This window comes from Phoca vitulina, unplaced genomic scaffold (assembly GCF_004348235.1).
Source record: "Phoca vitulina isolate PV1807 unplaced genomic scaffold, GSC_HSeal_1.0 scaffold1, whole genome shotgun sequence".
In the NCBI taxonomy this organism is placed as follows: Eukaryota; Metazoa; Chordata; class Mammalia; order Carnivora; family Phocidae; genus Phoca; species Phoca vitulina.
In genome coordinates, this window is record NW_022589704.1 from 72,066,191 (window position 1) to 72,089,738 (window position 23,548).

The window sequence follows — 23,548 nt, forward strand, 5'->3', positions numbered from 1 at the left end:
GGCAGGCAACTCACAGTGGAAGAACTTGTGATGAACAGAGCAGATTTGTCAACAAATCTACACTTGATTTGTCAACAGGGAACCCCAACCTTTAGCAGCAATAGAGTAAGCCTGTCTAAATCAAAAGCTCATCTCAGCTCTATATGAGGTTGCTCTATGTTCACCCAGATCAATAAATTGTCTTTTTCCTCTTTTTTTTTTTTTAATCAAATACGTTACATGGCCATTTTCTATCCAGGAATAATAACTGTCATCAACACCTTTTCCTTGCTGTTTGTGAATTTCTTTTATTTTCCAAGGTCCTTTTCATTATGAAGGGATTCAGATGTTTTCATAGTTCACATTTTAAAACTCCAGTTTCTTAGATGTGATCAGTAGAACATCTTTAGCTGTTTAGAGAATGATACAATTACTTCCTTTGTTCCAGATGGGATCTCTGTTAGAAACTGGAGGGTCTGACAACCTTTAGTGCTCTGTGTTGTAACACTAGGAGGAACGGAGTCAGAGTTAGACTTCTGACTGTTCATTGGTGTAAACACTCATGCTTGTCAGATAGAAAAGTGAAGTGATGGGGCGCCTGGGTGGCTCAGTCGTTGGGTGTCTGCCTTCGGCTTGGGTCGTGATCCTGGGGTCCTGGGATTGGGCCCTGCGTCAGGCTCCTTGCTCAGCGGGAGGCCTGCTTCTCCCTCTCCTGCTCCCCCTGCTTGTGTTCCCTCTCTCGCTGTGTCTCTCTCTGTCAAGCGAATAAATAAAATCTTTAAAAAAAAAAAAAGTGAAGTGAGACTTGGGTGCATCTTATACACCCTGATGCTGTTTGACCCAGCATTGATGTTATCCTTTATAGGAATGGATGAATTTGGTGGAACACAACCTATCTGGCTACTTGGGAAAATCAAAGCTTATTAAGGCAGTTTTTATATTATTGGTGGTAAATATAATATATTTTTGGAAACTTTATTTTTTTATTTTTATTTTTTAAAGATTTTACTTATCCATATGAGAGAGAGAAAGAGAGAGAGAGAGAGTGTGTGTGAGCACAAGCAAGGGGAGGGGCAGAGGGAACAGGAGAAGCAGCCCTTGCTGAGTGGAGCCCGATGGAGGGGCTCCATCCCAGGACCCCAAGATCACGACCCAGCTGAAGTCAGACACCCAACCGACTGAGTCACCCAGGTGCCCCTATTTTGGGGAGCTTTAGAATGAAATTGGCAAGCAACCATTTTATCAAAATATTAGGAACTTCACAGACTGGTCCCTACTTCATCCCCATCAGTTTCTTCAGTACAGTAGAAATGAAGAGTCCCCCTAAAGAAAGGCAGCCAGTTCCACTACAAAGATGTGAGAAACAATGACTGGAAACCAAGTTAGTCTTTAAAAGTTGTTTATAGACTGGAATTTCTACCTGCTCAGTGCTCAGCAGGAAAGAAAAAAAGAAGGCTCTTTATATTCTTATCAATAAAAATAACACTAACATTCCAATGGAACAATAGGCAAAGGGCATTAACTAAAAAGAAGATTAGAAAACTACACACAGTTGATATACTTATGAGCAAGGTACTAACTTATTAGCAATCAAGTAAGTGTAAATTAAAATAGAATTTTTTAAATTTCCAAATTGGCAAGGATGATAGGGAGGGTGCTAACAGAGATGGTAAAATGGTGTGGGGGGTTGGACAGTTCAAACCACCTAGCAGTTGGAAATATGACCTAGATTCTTACTTGTAGGAATCAATCCTAAGGAAACAATGAGATGCTGTCAAAAGTTGTGGTATATTCAGGGGTTTAAATCAGTCAAAAATCATACACTCAGAGAATATCTAATGACCTAGGAAAATGCTCATAATATAACTAAGAAGAGTAAGAGAAAATGATGTGTATTTCTATAAAATATGTGAATATGCACAGAAAAGACCAAGAGAAAATTATCTAAAATATTGTATCTATTTATATTGGAAATAGTAAAATTAAGTGACTTTACCTTCTTTGAAATACTTTTCTGTATTTCCTCTGTAGGTTTTTACAGTGAATATTGCATTATTTTATTTTTTTCTAATAGATTTGTTTGTTTAATTATAAAAGTAACAAGCACTGCAGAATGTTTTGGAAATACAACACAAGAATAAAAAGTATAAATATGGTGATGTGTATAGGGTTTCTTTTGGGGATGAGGAAAATGTTTTAAAATTGATTGTAGTGATGTTTGCACAGCTCTGTGACTATACTAAAAACCACTGAATTGTACACTTTAAATGGGCGAATTGTATTGTATGTGAATTATATCTCAATAAAGTTGCTATAAAAACCAAAAAGATTACCTGCATTGCTACCATCCCACGATTTCCACTGCCAGTATCTTGGTCCATAGCCTTACAAACTCATTTCTGTGCATCATACATACTTGCTTAAAGAATAAAAATCAGATCATACCATACGTGCCATTTGAAAAGTATTTGTTTATTTTGTTTTTAGAGAGGGAGAGAGAGGGGATGGGAGAGGCAGAGGGAGAGAGAGAATCTTAAGCAGGCCCAGCACAGAGTCTGATATGGGGCTCAATCTTACACCCCTGAGATCATGACCTGAGCCAAACTCAAGAGTCAGACACTTAACTGATTGAGTCACCCAGGTGCCCCAAAATTAATTAATTAATTAACTAGCTAATTAATTAATTAAGTAGGCTCCATGCCCAGCGTGGAGCCCAATGCAGGGCTTGAACTCATGACCATGAGATCAAGACCTGAGCCAAGATCAAGAGTTGGAGGCTTAGCCGACTGAGCCACCCAGGTGTCCCCATTTGAAAAGTATTTTTAATTACAACATGTATAACTTTATAATCAGAAAGTATAATCAGGGGCACCTGGGTGACTCAGTCGGTTAAGGCAAAAGGGAATACAGGTATGGTTTCATATGTCTACCCCATTTCTGTAAGGATATAGAGAAGCTGACATTAAGGAGAGAGAAGTGGGTGGCTGGGAAGCTGGTAGTTCTGGAATTTACTTGTCACTATACAATATATCCATTTGCACTTGCATATTTTGTATCTCTTTTCTAAACAAAATAATCATGGGGGAAATCTTGTTGATGAAGGGATATAGATGTCTTGGTGTAATGATAAGTGATATTAAGCAAGCTTGTCACTCATTCCCTTGCTAAGCTCTTTTAATCACTTCCTTGCACAGTTCTGAGACCTGCATGATCGGACCAGGCTATCTCAGTCCTCTCTATGGCCATTTCTCTACATGGTCCTTCTATTCCCATCACCCTGGCCATCAGTTCCTAGAAGTCTTAAGCTCCCCACCCCCAGGAGTGTCAAATGCAGCATCGGCAACTCCAGATAATAAGCTTCTTTAGGAATTCCAACTCAAGTCACAGAATTTCAAAACGAAGAGACCTCCAAGATGCAACCCACCCCTTACTTTATTACACCTGAGGAGAAGCTAGGCTCTACAATCTGAAGTTACCTGCCTAAGGTCACACAGCTAGTTCTCTGCTATATGTAATTAACCTTAGCAGCTGATCTCTGGAGTTTCATTAAACAAAAGTAGGTTAATAAAAAGGAAGCCTTTAGATTTTAGATATTGATAGAGTGGGGCTACACTAGGACTTGGAAAATTAATTTGATTTCTTATCCATGAAAATGTCTTCATGATGCCAGTGCTCTGAGGGACCAATCAGGCAAAAGAATGTTCCCTAAAAAGGAAAAGCCTCTGCGATGTTGGATTCTACCAAGAACCACACAATTATATTTGAAATATATTTGTTTAATTTGAGGAAGAAATTAATTTGATAGTCCTGAGGGCATTCATCCACAGGACTAGCTTTTTAAATCCACATCTCCACAATGTAGCTAAATTAACCACAGTTAAGTAAATTAGAAACTCAAGCAGCTTTAGAATGTGAGCAAGACCATGGACAGTCCTGATGAGCATCTAGCCCTCAAGGTTTTAAGGAAATGGGTCACAGACTGAGATGCAGGCAAAAAGATAAGGCTGTGAGCCCTCCAGGAAATGATTATCTGAAAGAAATGGACCTACCTGCAAGAGCACAAAAATGCTAAATCTGAATTCCTTTTTCTACACCCTACCACCCACTTCACAAGTATAAATTCACATGCAATCTTCACCAGCTAGGTTTTGTTCCATGATTGTCAGACCCTTTTAAATATGTGCATTTCTACTTTTATATTAATTAATTAATTAAATAATTTTTAAGAGTTGCCTACTCTACCGTCTGCGCCAGCCAGGCACCCTGCCTTTCTACTTTTATAATGTTTTTTATTTCTGCTTATAAAAGTAATATGTAACAGATAAGTTGGAACACACAGACCTGTGTAAAAAAGAAAATAAAAGTCAACCATATCCATGATCCAAAGGTAATTGCTGTATATCCTGGAATATTTTCTTCTAGTTTTTCATCTTAGTGTATATGTGAACGTGTGGAATTCATGTGTTTATAAGGGTTATTGAATTAGAATATTACCTTTATATTCTATTTTTTTCAGCTTATGCTTTATTGCTGGCATTTCCAAAATTACTAGATGATTATCAATTTATACAAATCTTTGAGTAATTGATGATTATTTTCGTAGCATAAATTTCTGAAATGGGATTAAAGTGTCAAAGGGTATACATATTTTTAAGGGGTTTGATATATTGTCACCTAATTATCTTCAAGAAATTGTTTTCCCATTTACACTCTCCACAACAACTGAGTGTCCTTTATAAAGTCAATCTTAATAAGAGAGGATATGTTCATTTGCTGACACATTGTCAGAAATATTTTATCTGAGTTTTGTTTGCATTCCCTCTTCTTGAATTTTAAATTTTTTTCCTAATGTTCATATGTAATAATTTAGTCTATTCAAAACATCTGATCAACTTTCTATTAAAGGGTGCATTTTGTTGATTCATAAAGGTTTTTTGATATGTTAAAGATTTTTAACCCTTTGAGTATAGGTTGTGGGTAGCTTCACTACTTGGCTTTTCCCCTCCTTATATTTGTTTCCTAAAAAAAAAAAAAAAAAATTAGGGAAAATTTTTTACATGGTCAAGTCAACCAATCGTATTTATTTTTTCCATAGCTTTTACTTACAAAGTCCTTTTCCCATCTAAAGATAGGTATCTACCTATATTTGCTTTGAGTTAATTTATAATGAAAAAATATTTAACTCTTTTTCCTTCTGGAAATATTTTCAGGAATTGTGTGAAAGGGAGCACTAACAGGATTTTTTCCAAGTGCCTCAACACTGTTTAATGAATAATCTTTGCTTTCTGCAATAGTTTTGTAATGCCTCTTTTATCACATGGCTGGCCGAGAGTCGCACACTGGTTTGCATGTAACCTGCTGTGCTAAGAGTGTCTGGATTAACTTTCCCAGTGGGGAGTAACTGTAGGCAGTTTGAGGACTCCCTGAGCAGCTCCCACAGTTCCCTGAATATGGTGGATGGCCAATAAGGTCTTGTATGAAATGAACAATTAATGAGTCATTCATACACCTGGGAAAGCTTAACTGGAAGATAAACAAATGTCTGTCCTGACTGGTTAAATGTTTACCTTTTGGGGCAAGGGTGCCAGGCATGATAGGATTTTTAGCGACCCTTAAGATTATTATTTTTCTCTTCCACCCTCTACTACTACTCTGATCCAGTCACTCCCGTCTTTGGAATATAATAATGGTTTCTTATGGCCTCAGGATTAGGAATAAATTCCAGGTTATTATCATTCAATAAATTCACCATTCTCCAAGAATAGTTATGATGCAGCCGGGTCAGTATTTCTCACACTTGAGGAATGTATAGACACCTTTAAAAGGAAAACAATTCTCACAGACCTTCAGTGATGCCTTATTTTTATTAAAATACCATTTAAATAAACTGCATATTCTTATAGGTCCAGAGCAAAAAAGGGTAGTGGGATCATGGCTACATGATATTTATATGATCCAGCATATGCATATTAATTTAACATATTAATTTCTTTTAAAAATATTGTAATGGAAGCAAAAACACAAATTTCATGGATTTCATAGAGAACTTGGGGATCCCTGGAATATGTGTCCTATTTCCAGTCTAACAGAACAGAAATTGCTTTCCCATAAACCACATCCAACCCTCAAACTTTGCCCTTTTTCTAAGCAGTTTGGATGCCTACCTCGTCTTCAACGCTCAACTTAAGCGTGAATAATCACTAAACTAGATGTAAACTAATCTCCATATGCTTGTAACCATTACACAGCTGTAAAACCCAAACGAAATATGAACAAAACTATAAAAGCAATGTTTCAAATAACTTTATTTAAAGAGACAGAGGACATTGTCTTGCTGAACAAAAATGTCTGCTCACCTTGTAAACACAGTGCTGTCGCCTGCCAGGAGCAGGGTTTTTGGTGGGTTCTACATGCCCAGACTGAGTGAACAGACTTATCAGAATTAGTTCATTCCTTCAACCATTAATCTTTTTCTTCAAGAAACCTTTAGTAATTGAACTGCAGCACATCAATCCATCAGGATTTTCATCAACACCAGCTCTAAAACATCCTAATATTCTCCTAAAGAACTTGCTTCTGGAAGCTGGTATGTATAACTAAGCTGATTTTTGCTCTATAGGTTTTAATAAGCTATGTCTCTATATCACTAAGAAAGGGAAACTCTTTCTAGAACCAAAAAGAGATGGCTTCAAGATGAAAGAAAATCACTCAAAGTAGCTCCTTAAATATTTTAAATGCAGTAATTTCTAAAAAGCACAATTTATATTCTGTATTACTTACAATCTGAGTGCAGAGAGGCAGTGGTAAGTCTAAGGGCTTAATTATAAGCGCGAAGCTTTCTGCAAAATTTTATGGAATGAGTTCTCCATATTTTATAGGAGAATATTATACAGGACTCTTAGGTTGCTCAAGACTCTGTTTCCTAATAGTTGTTGAAAGCTGTTGACTTTTAGAAATGAACATGTTGATCTGGGTGTAAAGGAGGAGGATACGCAGAAAACAGAAGAGATGCCAATTCACAATGCAGCAGGCAATTAATTAACAAGAGTCGTGCTCCTGGAAACATATGATGGAAAAGATCTAAGAATCTTGGAATAACAGAAGATGTATTTCTTTCAAGTTACTTTACTTGTGTGACTTCTCCACCATAGTTAGATCAGTGGATGAGATGTCGGGGTAAGGCACTGGTTCTCAACAGGGGGCAATTCTGCCCCCCAGGGACATTTAGCCATGTCTGGAGGCATTTTTAAACGTCGCAACTGTGGAGAGAAGGCATCCTATTTGCGTCTAATGGATAGAGGTCAAGGATGCTGCAAAACATCTTACAATGCAGAGGACACATCTTACGGCAATTATCCAGCCAAAGATGTCAATAGTACCAAGGTTGAACAATCCTGGATTAAAGTGTCCAAGCCAAAGGACTGTATCTGGGCTGTATGCTTGTGTGGACAGGGCTTGTGTGACAGGCTGTATCCTTGTGTATCCTCCTGCTTTACACAGATACGCATGCATGTGCAATCATTAATTTATATTACAAGGCCACAAGAACTACCTAGAATCCTCCCAGAGACTCTCCTGGAATACAAGTTAGTCCCAGGAAGGCTGAGTTAGAGGGCTTTGCATTGAACCAGTCACATGAGACCACTACTGAAGGAACAGATAAAATGAACAGTTAAAAGCATAACAGGATACATTAGTTCATTTATTCACTTATTCAGCAAACCTTTATTGGGCACCCACATGTGCCACTCTGCTAGGCATGATGATGGTACACAGTGAACACAACCAAACCTGGTCCCTGCCCTCATGGAGCTTACAGCCTAGGGAAGACTAGAAAGGTTACCAAGAAGAGGCTGGTAAAATGAGGACTCCACAAATGTACCAGATTGAGGAACATTCACACAGCAGCTCAAGAAGCTTTCATGTAAGTGTAATCTCACTTGAACCACACAACAAATCTGGAGACAGGCTTTATTGCCTTCACAGAGGTTAAAAACATGCCCAAGGTCACACAGTTTATAAGTGGCAGAGCTTCAGCCAAGTGACACTGAGGTCCCTGTTCTAAACCTGTTTTACAGAGCAAGGATACACATAGGCACTCTGGCTTGATTGACCTGGAATTTCCTCTCCTGATTCTCACCAAGCAAGCATGCAGGTACATAAATCTTTCCCCTTACAAAAAAAATGGCCCCAGCCTTCCCTGTCCTCTTGCTTATGTAATACCCGGGGATTATTTTCTACCTGTTTCATGTGTATGTGCCTTATGTTCCTAATTAGATTGTAAACTCCTGACCTGCAGGGACCAGATCTTCCATTTCCTTTGCAACCTTTTGCAGTACTGCAGTCACGTAATAAATGCCTGCTGCATGAATGAACCTGTAGAGATAAAAATACTTTATGGTATCCCCATTTATTGGTTTCATGCTCTTACTTTGCTTTGTGATAGGACTGCACATTATAAGCTTCTAGAGGGCAGAGGAAATGGCTTGGTGCTTTCCTTACACTCAACAGGCACCATGCAAAATTTGATCCCCGCATGCCTTTTTGATGTTCTGGATAATATTAGCACACTGGAGTGTTTTTGTGTATCTAAGGACCGAGGTTGTCAGCCTTTCTGCGGCGGGGAATGTTCCTTCCTTTCCACAGTAAGCTCCCCTGGCGCCTAGGACAGGGCTAGATTACTGCAGAAGCCCCCTCCCCCGCTCTCCTCCTCCCCCAGCTCCCCGCTTATTTTTATTGCCAAGGAGGCCGACTGCGAAAATGGCAAGCTCTTGCATAACCCCAGACCTTGCAAGGAAATGAGCAAAGTGGAAGGGGATTTGAAGGCAGGTCAGAAATGGCCTGGATGAGAACACTGAGGCTTCTCGCCGACCTGCAGGACCCCAGCGGCGCGCCGCCCGCAGTCGCGGGACCCTGGAGGCAGCCCGCCCGCCCCGCGCGCCCCCGGGAGCTGTCCAGACGGCCCCGCCCGCGCCTACCTGGGCACTCACCCGCGCCGCGCGGCCTCTCCTCCTCCCACCCTGGCCGCGGGAGCCCGGCTCGGGCCTGCCCCGCCGCCGCCCCGCCTCTGAGAAGCCCCGCGGGCGGCGCACTCGCAGCCTCCTCCGGGCCCGCCAGACCGCGCCGGGCGCGCCGGGGGCGGCACGGCCAGGCTCGGTGGGGCTCGGCGGACTCGCCCCCGGCCGGGCGCCTGCAGGGGGCGCGGGGACGGCCCCGCCCCGCCGCCTTCCCTCTCCCTCCCGGCTCCCTGGATCCGCGCCGGGAGGAAATGATGTGTTGCTGCCTGGTTAATCACAGCTCCAGACACTCATTGGCCGAGCGCTCCGCAGCCACTTCCTTCTCCTCCTCCTCCCGCTCCTCCCGCTCCGGCTCCTGCTCTTTGCAGCCGCCGCCGCCGCCGCAGCAGCCTCCCCCTCCGCGCCGGGGGAACTTTTCTACTCTCTGTGACCGTCTCCCCCGCCGCCCCTCGGGCAAGCCTCCCCTAGGGCGAGCCTCCCCCCGGGCCGCCCGCCCCGCCCGCGGCCGCCCTCCCAGCCCGTGCCGCTGCGCCTCGGGAAGTTTATTCCGCCCGCCCTCCTCCCCTTCCTCCTCCTCCTCTTCACCCCGCCTCCCCTCCCTCCCCCGGCTCTTTCCCCCCGGGTGGCTGCCGCCGCCGCCGCCGCCGCCGCCGCCGCTGCCAGGCTGTTCCTCAGCCAGCCGCGCCGGCCCTAGGGCTGGAGAGCCCCTGGCCGTCCGCACCGCCCGGCTGCAGCCGCCGCGGCCGCCGCTCGGGGCCGGCCGCCGGCCCTCGGCCCCGCAGAGTTCCGGGCTCTCTCGCCGGCTGCACCGCCCCGCCCCGCCCCGCGCCGCGCCGCGCCGCGCCGACCTGCAGCGCCCGGCTGGCTCGCACTCCGCCTCCCCCGGCTCAGCCCCGGCCGCGGCGGGACCAGAGGTGAGGGCAGGTCGCCGGCCGCGCCGCGGGAGCTGGGAGGACCGAGGGAGGAGGGAGCCTGGCGGGAGGAGAGGCTGGGATTGGGGGGGGGGGGGGGGGCGTCTGCGGTGCCTCCCCCTCGCTTTCATTCCTTTCTCCCCCAGGCTTCATCCACTCTCGATGGGGGAAGCAGCCGCGGAACAAAACTGTCTTGCTTTGGGCCTGAACTGCTGGTGGGATATGGGAGAGGACAGAGGCATGGAGTGGGGGGGTCTCTGGCTTGCAGCGTGTGTGTTTTGTGTGTATGTGTGTGTGTGTGTGTGTGTAGTGAACTCCTTCAGGGTGTGCGCCGCTGACTTGTAAATCGATCTGGTCGCCCGGCCACGGGCTCACCTTCCCAGCTGAGCTTGGTACAGAGTAAAGGGATGGGCTAATCACCCCCACCCTCAAAATATCCGTCTCTTCCAAGAGGAATTTTCTGCTGGAGAGACAGCCAATAAACTCTGCTCAACTCCCTCCCGCCCTCCGTTCTTCCTAGCTGCAGTTTCAAAAAGCTTCAAAGCCAGGAATGTGGGATTCATCTCCCGATCCCCAGAAGGCAAATGTGGTTACAGATGTTGCACTGTACTTTGCCAAGTTTAAAACCCTTCCTTCAACACTGTAACCAAAACAGTGAGGCTAGAACCTGGGGCGCGCTGGGGAGAGATGTGGGCCTCTGGGGCCGCTGGATTCACTAACTTCCTTCGGGTTCTAGGCTGGCTTAGGTCTGTCCAGTTTGCGCCAGATACGTCCCCCCAACCGCCCCTCCTTTCCCTGGAGTTTTGAACGTTCTTTGCATGGGAGAAAAGCTGTAGAGGAAGATACTTAGGGAATAAAACATTCCACTTAGCAGCAGAAGAAAAGTCTTGGTTAAAAGTTGTGCTTAATTTGGCTTTTGGAGAGAGGTAGCAAAGTAATCAATGGATTTGTTAATTTTATTGGGCTTTCTTTTTTGAGGGTTGTGTGTGTGTGAGAGAGTGTGTTAGTGATGGGAGTTAGGTGATGAGAAAAAAGACTGATCTCATACATAGTTTGTATATTTTTGAAAAGAGGCCCTCTAATTGAGACTTAGATATAACCCAGTGGTTTTAAAGAATCCTGTCCCAGAGATGCAGACTGCTCTGACAGCCCAAGGGAAGGCGGTGGCAAAAAATAGACACCACCTCCCTTTTCCCCCAAAAAAATTCTTCCTGGAAAGGTGGTGTTAAGAAATTTCAGAGATGGGCTGATCCAAGTGGCAGGCCTTAAATGGAAACACTATAGTATGTCTTGGCACTTGTGTCTGGAGGTGGGTGGCTGGCTGGGGGCCCGGGCTTGGGCAGCCAGCAGACACTAGACTTGTGCTGACCTCAGACACTGGCCTCGCCATCCAGCTTTACAGTATGCTTAAGTATGAAATGTGGGCCGCACCAGTTTCACTGGTGGGGACGCAGGGGTCAGGAGGTTGTCCTAGGCCTGGACAGGACTTGGATCACCTGGCTTCTAAGACCAAATCACTTTTTTGTGTGAGGCAGTCGTTTTTGTTTTCTGGCCTGGAACTAAAAACACAAAACAAAAAACCAAAACGGAAGTCTTTTGAAGCTGAAATGTGTAGGTCTTAAATAGATGGAATTGTGTGGTGGATAATAGCATTTCTACTGTCACCCCTCACGCAAATACTCAAAAGGTGGTGAATGATGTTGCAGTAAATTCTGGAGAGATGGCAAAAATCAGGGGCTGGGATGGGGAGAGACTGGGTTCATACTCTCCTTTTCCAGCGGTTTGGTGAATTTTTCTTGAAATGGAGAGAGTGGGTTTTAAATAAAGACTTGATTTAGGTAGTGGTTTTACAACTTTTGTACCTTGAAAGAGAGTGATCATTTGAATCTGGGTACGTTTCTTGTTATCTCTAAGTAATTTAAAAGAATATTAAAGATGCCAAATAGAGGTGGGGGAGTCTGCCTTATTCAGGAATGTAATTAATTTCAGAAGTGGGAACTTAATGCCATTAATAGCATTGTAATGATTTTTTTTCAGAGTAATGATTTACCAAATTTTCTGCATCTGTCCACCGAACAGCTAACAGTGATTGAATCAGTAAATAGAGACTATGCCTCTATCTTACCCTAGATTGCACTGAACTAATATTGTGATGATCATGATAGACTTCTAGGTAAGGTTAGATCAAGTAGTCCAGCCTTCTGAGGGAGGAAGGAACAGGGCAGAAATGCATTTGAAAAATGATCCTGTTATTCAAGGTCATGAGGTGAAGATGGAATCAATGTGTGTGTGTGTGTGTGTGTGTGTGTGTGTGTGTGTCCGTGTGCAAAAAGTACATTAGACAAAGAGGAGCTGGGACTGGGAACTGTCTTCTGTGCTTGTTCTGCTGTTGGATCCCAGCATCTTTATTTATTTATTTATTTATTTATTTTTTAAAAAGATTTTATTTATTTATTTGACAGAGAGACGCACAGCGAGAGAGGGAACACAAGCAGGGGGAGTGGGAGAATCAGGCTTCCCGCCGAGCGGGGAGCCCGATGCAGGGCCCGATGCGGGGCTTGATGCGGGGCTTGATCCCAGGACCCTGAGATCATGACCCGAGCCGAAGGCAGACGCTTAACGACTGAGCCACCCAGGTGCCCCTTGATTTATTTTTATTTGAAGGGATCTAAGGCACAACTTGTGAGAAACTGGGGAGAAGTAAACTATTAATGGTAGCAAAACCCTTTGATGTGTTTTGAATGAATCTGGTGACCGATATGATGGGGGAGCACTGGATATGTACTAGGCACAGTGCTCAGCTCTTTACATACATTTTTCATGACATTTTTCATGACATTTTCACAGCAACCATATGTTTTATTATTTCACTCTTTTATGATGAGAAATTCAGGCTTTCCGAAATTGAGCGAGTTGCCCTAGTTGTAGAGCTAGTCAGTAGTGGAGTGGGGATTTGAACCAGGAGTTTGTGAGACTCTGGAACCCATGTTCTCAGCCCCTTTTGCCAGTGTTTGCCAAATTTCATTCACTCATATACCGTCTTCATGAGTTTACCATGGTTAAGTGTCAGTCTATTAATTATTTAGTATTTTTCTTTAAAGCAGTGATTGACCTTAGAAAAACTAAAAAGATGTCATCTTTTAAGAGGAAACAATATATCATTGCTATATTTGGAAAGCCAACTCACTTGTTAGTAATGGGAGGTAATCATAAAGATGCATTTATACTCACAATAAAACCCCAGATTCAGGACAATGATTACCTGGGGTGTGTGTGTGTGTTGCAGGGACCTGGGGATCAGGGTGGTGGAGGTAGGTAGATCATATAGCATTGGTGACATTCTGGGTTTTTGGGTTGAGTGGTGGGTTCAGAGGTGCTGATTTTATTTTTAGACTTTATAACCTACACACCCGATACATATTTTTTTTGTAAAAAGATAAAGAAAATTAAACACATGACTATTAACATAATGACTACTCGGGGAATATTTCACTGCACTCTTAAGACCATAGGCAGCTTGGTTCCCGTGCAAAGTAGGCACGCAAATGCTGTTGGCTGATTGATAAGACCCCAGGTGGTAATTTTATAGCAAGCTGATTGTTGTCATACCTGAATGAGATTGAGGTATATCCCCTCTTCTATATTCTCCTGCTTCCCCTCTCATTTCAATATTGTGACCCAAATAATAGCAAGGGCTGCAGCGAGGTTTCTCCTGACTGGTTACGGGAGACTGGGGCTGAGCTGAAGATGGCACTTCTCAATAGCACCTTGTCGCATACATCTAGTGCTCAGGATGGGGCAAAAAGTGCTGTCATGAAGTGTTAACAACACTTTCATTTTTACCCAGTGGGTAAGCATGACCGTTCAGACTGGGAAGCCGGTATTTTAGTTAAAGCAAAGCCTGGGCAAAATGTTGACAGCGTTAAACTGGCAAGGCTGGGAAATGAAGCCATCAGAGATTTTAGTGGGAGTCCACATAGTCTCCTGTTTTATTTTCCCAAGCAAGTATCGGGCACTGTGGCTTTATTCCTGGAAATGAGAATTTGAATTCGGTTTCCTGGTACAAAATGCCTTCTTTGATCTCTTGGAGTGAGAACTTTGTGTTTCTTTCTGTGGCCAGTTCCAGCTCTCAGAAGAACCAAGTGGAAGGTTTACCTCTTCTTTTTTAGCAGTTGGCCATAGACTGTTCTTGCTTGCTGTGCTAGTTTAAGAATCAGAAGTTCCAAAGCAGGATTTGTCGGTTGGAAGGGGCATTCATTTAAAGGACTCCTTTTGAAAGAGCTTCATGGAGATGATGTGGTTGGCAAATCATGGCCTTTGGTTCAGATGGGAGGTAGTTTTGTTTGAACTTACGCTCCCAAAATTAACGAGACCCAGCAGCTTCCTTTTTGAAGTTAAAACAGATACTTCCCTGCCCCCAACATTCAAACCAGCTGCCCCATCGAATAATATTCCTGTGCTCTTATATGCATTTTGGGAAATCTGAGCTTGTTTCTATGTCTAAAGACTCTTCTGTGATCCATGAGAGTTTTGTTTTCCAGAGCCACCACTACTCATTTGTTTGATTTTTGGGTTTCAGTCTCTGACCAACATTCCACTTTGCCCATTCGGGTTGCTTCATTGTTTGCTCTGGGTACTTGGCCTTTATTTCTGTGACCAGGAAAGAGACTCTGAGTTTTAGTTTTTCCAGATTTTGTCGAGGTTCATGCGGGAGGTGGAGTTTGTTTTTTGGACGATGGGGCAAGTTCAGGGGGTCCCCTTTAGCATAGGTGTCCTGATGGTTCAGCTCGTTCTCATCATGAGGCCAAGCCTTGGAGTCGGTCCCTTTGCATTGCCCTTCCCCCCCCCCCCACTCTTGGGGAGAGCCAAATCCTCAGGGCTCAGAGTAATCTCAGTGCAGGAATGCTTCCTGGATTTTGCCTTTTGACATTTTTCCTAGCGTTTTATCTTTACTACTCATTCTGGGGCTTGATTGATCTTTTTTGAGGGCAAGGACTTCAGGTTATTCACTCCATTTATTTGTTCGACACCATTCATTCTCCTTCACCGATTTAAAACCTTTCAAAATTCCCTCACTGGGCTCTTTGAGGGCAAGGACTGTGTCTTATTCATCTTTTGTATATGTTTTGCACCTAACACAATGCCCGGCCCAGACCACACAGTCAGTAAATGGTTTTTTAATTGTTGAGAGAATGAATGGATGATTGCATATTAGAGAAGCAGACAAGCCCAGTACTCTAGGGAATCAGGGAGGCAGCCTGAGAGCTGATGATACCAGACACAGAGGTCCTTAAGGATGAGTTTGGGAAGAAGGGATGAAAGACACTCTAGGTGGACGGAACTTTTTTTGATACCCCTTTAATGCTTGATATTGTAACATAGTGGATTCAACAAACATTTATTGTATTCTTTTCAGTTTATGCTTCCTGTTGTTTTTGGGTTTAAGGGCAAAACCTTTTTTGGGAAGAATATCTCAACGCATATTTAATATCTTACAGAGCATCGAATCCTGTGATACTGACAGCATGGCTGGGACTCGTTTAGTTGGTGAATTGACTCCACACTGACTTTGTCCTGTTGCATATGTTCACAGATAGTTGACAGCGAAAACAGTGTGGTAGGCAGTGCTCATGTGGAGAGGTGGAATGTGGATGACCTCTTTGGAAAATGGATGGAATCCAGAGTGAACTTCTCTTTTGATAGGTTTTAAGGACTGATTTGAGTGGGCATGCCATGTAGACCTTTTCTGCTTGAATACCTGATGGCTGGGTGCCTTGCTCATCTGTGAAAGTGATGGGTCTTCGCTAGCCTCTGTGCTGCATGGATGACATTGAAAATGAGATCACTCTGGGGTGCCTGGCTGGCTGAGTTGGTAGGGAATGGTACTCTTGATCCTCGGGGTCATGAGTTCATGGGTGTAGAGCTTACTTTAAAAAAAAAAAAATTATAACACAAAGAAAATAAGATTGCTCTAGTTTTTTATTTTTCTTTTTTAGGTAATTATGGAAGAATTATCAATTGAACTTCTAAAAATAACCTTGAGTTTGATGGGAAATGTACAGAGAGGCTAAAGGAACATAGGAGTGGTCTTAGACAAAGCTGGACATTAGATGTGGGATGGTACTTGGAATTTGAAGAGAGTGGATACTGAGAAAGAACTTGAGAAGAAGCATTCTCGTGTAGACAGGATGAGTTGAGGAGATATTTTAAGCCAAGTTCGGAACCTTCCACTATTGTAGCTATTGATGAGTGTGGTGGTGTACTCTCTGTGAAAACATAGTGTGCCTGATGGATTACTCTCCTTAAGTTATAGGTTAATACTTATAAGTAAATACCACTAAGAGAGCTGGAGCTTTAGGACTTGTAACTTGATGTCAGGGACTTACACAAGATAGAAATATACATAGGAACAACCAGTAGGAGGAAAAAGTGTAGGTGGTTATCTAGAGTGACCTTTATCTTCCTTTCGAGAATAAGGAAAATGGTAAGGGACAAGTGTGCCAAGTGATATTTTTTTTAAATGTTTTTTGAACTTGAATAACTGAACTGTTGTGCACAACAGGTGGCAAGAACAAATATTCTCTTACTTTATGAGTATGGCCTAGTAAAAAATGGAAAATCTCAGTCCCTGGAGATTATATAAACATAAATGTTCTTTTTCAGTGTTTTAAAAACATTTTTTACTCGCAGCAATACATTTTACATCATGACTGAGTTACACACGCATACACACATGCATATTAAAAATAAAGCTGAATTACAATTTTTACAAAACAATACAGCAGTGCGTCCTAATTTCTAGTCAATTTTTTTTTTATTCTGGTCTCTATTTACTACATTGATTTCACAACTTGCTAATGGATTCTAACCAGCAGTATGAAAAAAAAAAAACTATTCTAGATATTGTGGAAATCAGCCTTAATTTGTTTATTGGACATTTGCTAATCTGGATGAGAATTTTTTCTTTTTATATGAGTCTCAATTATTCTACAGATGGTCCGTGCCCTTCTGCTCTCCCCCCTTTCCCCCACCCATTGTTCTTTTCTCTGCGTAGATGTCTTTGCTTGTTTCTCCACATCGGATTAAAGTGACTAATATGTGCTTTGGACCAGCTCCAAAAGTGCAGCATCATCTTGATCCTAATCAGCATCAAAGGTGGGGCTAATTAATTTAAACTGATGGCAGGAGCCACTTAGCTCCCTGTTTGTTTAGATTATATTTGAAATGGGATGGTGACTCTCAGTAATAAGGGGACAGCAGGAGTCCCTTTTTAGGTCACCCGCACCAAAAGCATAGGAGAGAGGTAGGGAAGGTGACTCGATACAGTTATTGTTCCGGAACACAAAACAAGGTTGGTAGGGGCCAGCTCTTCGCATTCAAAGATGTAAGGAAGAGCCTAATTGCTGGCTGCAGTCATCCTTGCTGTCGTTGTCCTTATCATTAAAATCTTCCTACCTTGCTGCTGCTCCTTCATCGTTTCCCCTCTTCTTCCGTCATTTGTTGAGCATTTATCAAGGCCTCCTGTACCTGGAGCTGGGCATGGAAAGGACAGTAACATTAAGTTGAGCTCAAGGTGCACTTGAGTAAGGGACTGAAGAATTGCACATCTAACTATAAATGGCAGAAGGCCAAGTATCTTGGTCACGAGATACAGGGAGATAAGGATCAAACAACACTTTTGAGGAAGTGTCTGTTTGGCTGGCCTTGGAAAAAGGTACCATTTTGATGTTATCATTTTCAGAGATCTCTATATATGTATAGGTTGTAGAGGAGGCAACCTGCCAAAACCAGGGGATGGGGCAAGTAAATATGAGGTAGCTGGCTTTTGTTTAAGAGCCAAGTTGTATAAAAACATAGTTGCACCGATTTGTCATCACTGGAATCAGACTCGGTGCCTTGAGGTGCAGCTTCTCAGAGAGTCATCGTGACCTGAGACAACTGGAAGGGAGCAGATTCACGTCTCTGGTTTTGCACTAATTGCCGGAGCCAAAGTTGAGCAGAGTGGCCAGGACTATGGTGGTGGTTCTGTTGCCCGCACCCCCCCAATGTGTTTTTTTTTTTTTTTTTTTTTTACCAAGCATATATGGTAACTCCTGGAAGTTAAAAGCCTTGTGATGTGACGTGACTGTGTAGAGTACATTAGAGTGAGCGTGGTAGAAGAAAGCTTAGAAAGGGAGATTTAGAGCCAAAGTATGGTTTACTTTGAATGCCAGGCTAAAGATTTTAGACTTGATTCTAAAATAGCAACAGTAAGATAACATCTGTAAGGGAGGCCCAGGGCAGGCCCCTTATTTTCATTCTCGCATTTAATGCTCACACCCAGGCAGTGAGGTACCCCCGAGTATTATCCCCATTTTACAGAAGGAGAAACTGAGACTCAGAGGGGTGATGGAAAATATCTGAGGTCACACATCTGAACTTTAACCCAGGCTGCACATTCCAAAGTCACTTGCTCTAAAGCAGAGTTTGAAAACTGGTGGCCCCCGGGCTGAATACACCTCAGACTTACGTCCCGTTTGATACCGTATGTGAAACTTTTTTTTTTTTCTTTTTGAAATAGTTGCCATCGTTTAAATATGAGGATATTTCCCAGAAAAAGTTCAGCTTTCCACGTTCTTCGGCAAGACTGCAAGCCCTGGCAGCCCAAGGCTCACATTCCTGCAGAAACCTGCCAGAGCTCCTTGTTCCTGTGTCTCTCTGAGGAGAGGTGTGTGCTTGGTTTGCCACAGTCCCAGCTCAGCCTGTTTTCTCCCAGACACTGAGGCCCAGCATCACTTGCTCTTTACTCTTTATTCTCCTAGCCTGCTCACTCTGACGTGCTAACTGCGTTGTCCCTGTGGCATATGAGTTTGAGACCCCCGCTCTTTAGCTTTCTGTATAGCCCCAGATTAGTAATTAGGGTAGATACCCAGTAGCCAGGGGAAACGAGAGCAGGTAGAATTAGGGCTTTGGCCTTGGGCTGGAGAAGCCGTAGGTGCACAAATCATTTTTGTGAAGAAGGGAAGGGGTGAATGGGAGGCAGAAGGATCTGACTTAGGGAACATGGATGACTGAGAGAAGGGTGTTGATCCTAAAAGAAAATGAAAGGTTAAGAGGAGCTGGTTGGGAGCAGGGCATGGTATCGGGGTTCAGGTTCTGGTGGAAAAAGCGCATAGAAGAGGGCTTGCTCGGGTCTCGTGAGGAAATACAGCACTGGAACCAGCAGCTATGGGCTTGGAGCTGTGGGGATTAGATCTGTGTGACAGGATGCCATCCTGGGGCATTTGGATCTGGGGGAGAAAGGTCCCTTTGGAAATAGGGAGAAATGGGCTAAGGTCTGAATGATAAAATGAACCAGCTACAAACAGCTCAAAGTCTCTTATTGACTTTTTTGGGTCAAGTGCCTTATCTTGCAAATAAATCAAATGTTTATCCTAATAAAGGAATACCGAAACAGTCTTCAACTTTTGAACATGGGACCTGATCAACATCTGCTCATAGAATTAAAGGCAGATATACTGTTTGATGGGTGACACCTGTAATTTATGATTATGCCTATTGCACTGAGCCTAATTTAGGTGAAAGAAATTCTAACAATGATTTTTTTTTTTTTTTTGGTATCACAGGTGACAGAAAAAGTGGTTGCTCTAGCCCTGAGATGGGGAAAACAGTGCCAGAAGTGAATGACTTGCTTTGAGATTTATTCCTTTAGGCAGTTTAGGATGGAATGTCCTTTTTAAATTACAGATGAGTTGTTTTTTCTTCTTCTTCTTATCTTTTCTTGTTTGTTTAGGATTCCCTCCAACTCATTGTTACTTAATCAGCTAGCTCGTTCTCCCATTTGGCTCTCTTTTGATCCCTGAAGGTCTTATTGTTTTAGGACATTCTAAGTACAGGTGAAGTGAATCTTTCCCAGATGTGGCTATTGAGCATGAAAATCTAACAGGAGGGCATTTCTTTTGTTCTCATACTTTTTGTAAATTAAGTTTTTAATTTTAATTCCGGTATAGTTAACATACAGTGTTCTTTTGTTCTCATACTTTTGTCTCAGACATTACAGTCTCCTTTTTGGGCCACATGATTCTAAAAAAAATCAAATTGGTGTTTTTATTTCTAATTCATAGCTTTATTTCATTACATGAGTACATTAATATGGGTTCCCATAATTTTTTTCTTAGCCAAATATTTTAATGTTTTTTATGATAGTTTATGTTTTCAAGACGATATTTATGTGATATTACATGTGCTCAGTATAAGCTTTGAAGTATAGGAAGGGTATATAGGAAAGGTAACTTTTGTCCTCTGGCTTCTACTCTCCCTTCCTAGAGAAAAACCATCATTAAAACTAATTGCAGGGCGCCTGGGTGGCTCAGTTGGGTAAGCGGCTGCCTTCGGCTCAGGTCATGATCCTGGAGTCCCAGGATCGAGTCCCGCATCGGGCTCCCTGCTCAGCAGGGAGTCTGCTTCTCCCTCTGACCCTCCCCCCTCTCATGTACTTGCTCTCTCTCATTCTCTCTCTCTCAAATAAATAAATAAAATCTTTAAAAAAAAAAAAAACTAATTGCATATCCTTCCAGTGATCATTTTTACATTTACAAACATAAACCAATATGTTTTTCTTACAAATATAGTATATTGCACATATTTCAGTTCTGTACCTGGGTTTTTTCACTTAGTTTATCCTGGAAATCTTTTCATATTAGGATGAACAGTTTCCTTATTCTTTTGAAAAGTAATTCCATAGTATAGATGTATCATAATTTATTTAGCTAGTCTTTTACTTATTTTAGGTAACGTGTTATAATGTTGCAGTGCCTGACTTCATATATGCTAACTCCTATGTATCTACATACTGATTTATATGTAGATGTATATGGAGATCTATCTATCTGTCTCCTGTATATTGGAGGGGGTTAAATATCAAGGACTGGAATTACTGAATCTAAGGGTATTTACATTTTAAATTACAGTAGAGGTTGTACCAAGAATTTGATTTTTGAGTTATGTTAGTGAAGCAGTTGCAGCGTCATGGTGGAAATGACGAAGCAACCCGTAAGGCTCAAGCAGGAGTCTGTTCTCTGGTATAAACCAATTTTGTGGCCCAAGAAGTTCACTTTCTTAACTTTTTTCTTCATGGTACTTTTCTTTCCTCATCTGTTTGGAAGAGCAGAGACTCAGCTATTTCTGAAGTTTAATAATTTGTTGATTCTCTTTCAGTCTCCCTCCTTTTTGGTACTTCCAGTAAATGGAGCTTGATTTTTTTTTTTCCCCCTTCCTTGTGTAAGTTTGAGTCTGAAGAACCCTGGGCTTTGGAAGCCTTGCTAACCACAGCTTTACTTTGATTGTTTTAAAGCACTGTGTCTGGTTTGTGCTTTATGTTAAAAGCAGAGCTTATATGGCTGATTATCTTAAAAAAAAATATGGTGAGTGGTAAGTAGGCATTCAGTGACCAAGAAACTCATATAGTCAGCTTTTTATTATTGATCAAGAATGGAGGCAATGGATTTTTAGACTAAGGGAAAAAGTTTTATTTTTGTAATAGCTTTTAAAAAAAGCAATAAGCATATGATAGACAGTTTTTAAGAAACAGCAAAATTTTATTTATGATTTTGGAGCATACCAGAGTGGACTGCTTTTGATCTTTCAAGGTTTTTATAATATGAAGAAGATACAATAGGGGATTATTGGAAATTTTGAGGTATTTAGCTGGTATAGCTTAATGAAATGGTTGGGTTGCCTGGCAGTTACCAAATTAGATGTATTTAAACATTCAAACCCAAGTAAATAAAATTTAATACAAAATTCATGGGTTTTTTTTTTTCCCCATGCTCCATTTTCTTCTTTAGAAATTGGCTCCCCCAGAATTAAGCAACATGCTTAGATTTTTCATTTCAAAGACTTAAACATTTTGGGCTGCTAGTATAAATGTAATTTTCCTGGAAAAGATTTTGAGCCCTTGGTTACTCATTAAAAAAAAAAAAATTACTTACTAAAGCTCTCTAAGTATACAAATTTGTTCGTCTAGCTATGGGGCAGCGAAAAAAAAAAACAAAAAAACCCACAAATGTTCTATAATAAACTACATATATAACCTTTATATCTATCTATCTATATACACACACGCTTTCATTCATAAAATGGAAAATTATATAGTCACCAAAAATATTATCAGATGAATTTTCAGGGACAGATCTCACCTTCAAGGTAACCTTCTCAAAAGAGGGTTTTGTTGGCTATGCCATCAAGTTAGGTCCTTTCTTCTTTTCTGTATCTTTCTTTTTTTAAGATTTTATTTATTTATTTGAGAGAGGGAGAGAGCACATGCATGAGTAGGGGGAGAGGCAGAGACAGAGGGAGAAGCAGATTCCCTCCTGAATGACCTGAGCCACATAGGTGCCCCTCTTCTTTTCTGTATCTTACATATGCTACCATATATATATATATATATATATATATATATATATACTACCCATATCTCTGGGGTAAATACCAAGAACAGAGACTTTGTTTGTTTGGTACTCTGAGAGTGCTTGTGTATCTTATGCTTAGTATACTGCTTTATCCATAGTAGGCATGCAGAAATTTTTGGAATGGATAGAATAGGCCATGAAGAGTATACAAACAACATTAAGTAGAAAAAGTAGGACACAAAAACCATGCAATTCCATACCCATAAATTATATACAGTTCTGTAAGTGTAAGTAAACATAAAATGTAGTGCAATTCCAGACTTGTAGTTATATACATATGGACATAGGAAAAAAAAAAGACTGGTAGGATATAAACAGGAGTATTAACAGTTACCGTCTTTGAGCTGTGGGTCGTGCATAATTTTGAAGAGAAAAATCTTTAAATACAAACGGGTGAAGTAAATATTGGAAGATTATGTCACCTCAATCATGTATTTTACCCTTTCAGCATTAGAGGTGGTCACCTTACCTAAAATGATGTATTACAATACCATGGCCTTTTCTCCTCTTGAGGAAAATGTACTGTATCTCTGTAGCGTGACAGGTTTTATATCTGCTTTAGAATTAAATTATGATCTGAGAGTTGCACTTTTAAGAAACTGGTTTTAATTTTACATCAGTTGAAGTTAAAGGGTAGTGGAAGTATATTAGATCTGGTACAAGTGTCTAATTATAATTATTGACACATTTTCAAATGCTCTCTTAAGTATGATACATTGCCCATGATTTTGACAGCTGTGACTACATTAAACCTGCTGGAGCACTCTTTGCACAAAGGTTTGTTTAAACTTAGAATTGTCAGAAGGATTCTTTGAAGAGTAGATGAACACAGATTTAGAGGTCAAATGGTGTTTTATTTCCCACTGTGCCTGATGATTTTAGTCTGTTAAATGTTAATCAGAAGATTATCTGGATTTAGTTTTCATTTCAAGAAAACTGGGAATTTAATTTTTTTGTGTAGTATAAAAAATAGGTGATGATATTCATTTATCATTGATTCTCTGGCATGTTAGCTAAGCTTCTACTTATTTCTCTTGCTGAAGGTCTCCAACCACGAAACTCCAAACCGACACATTTGATTCTGCATAACAACCTTATTTTCAAAAGGTCTCCCTAGACCAAGTTCATATATTATCTCCTTTGTGCAGCTACTCCTTCCTTTTATATAGATTTGTTGAGTAGCTACTACGTG

The 23,548-nt window shown here is 41.7% G+C and overlaps 1 protein-coding gene and 1 long non-coding RNA gene across 3 annotated transcripts in view; one reads left to right on the forward strand and one right to left on the reverse strand.

The window, feature by feature from the left end:
• LOC116635755 overlaps positions 1-9,099 on the reverse strand; it is a 33,776-nt gene extending 24,677 nt beyond the window's left edge. The window contains exon 1 of the long non-coding RNA XR_004300209.1: positions 8,958-9,099. This is a non-coding gene — a long non-coding RNA (uncharacterized LOC116635755). The remainder of the gene's footprint in view (positions 1-8,957) is intronic.
• A 728-nt stretch (positions 9,100-9,827) lies between these two features.
• Positions 9,828-23,548, forward strand: part of ACVR1 (activin A receptor type 1) — a 123,479-nt gene continuing 109,758 nt past the window's right edge. The window contains exon 1 of one of the 2 annotated variants that reach the window (XM_032410095.1): positions 9,828-9,910. The gene's annotated coding sequence lies outside the window, so the exon portion shown is untranslated. Of the gene's footprint in view, positions 9,911-12,510; positions 18,615-23,548 lie in introns of those variants that run through there. The other variant, XM_032410110.1, reaches the window with a different exon arrangement.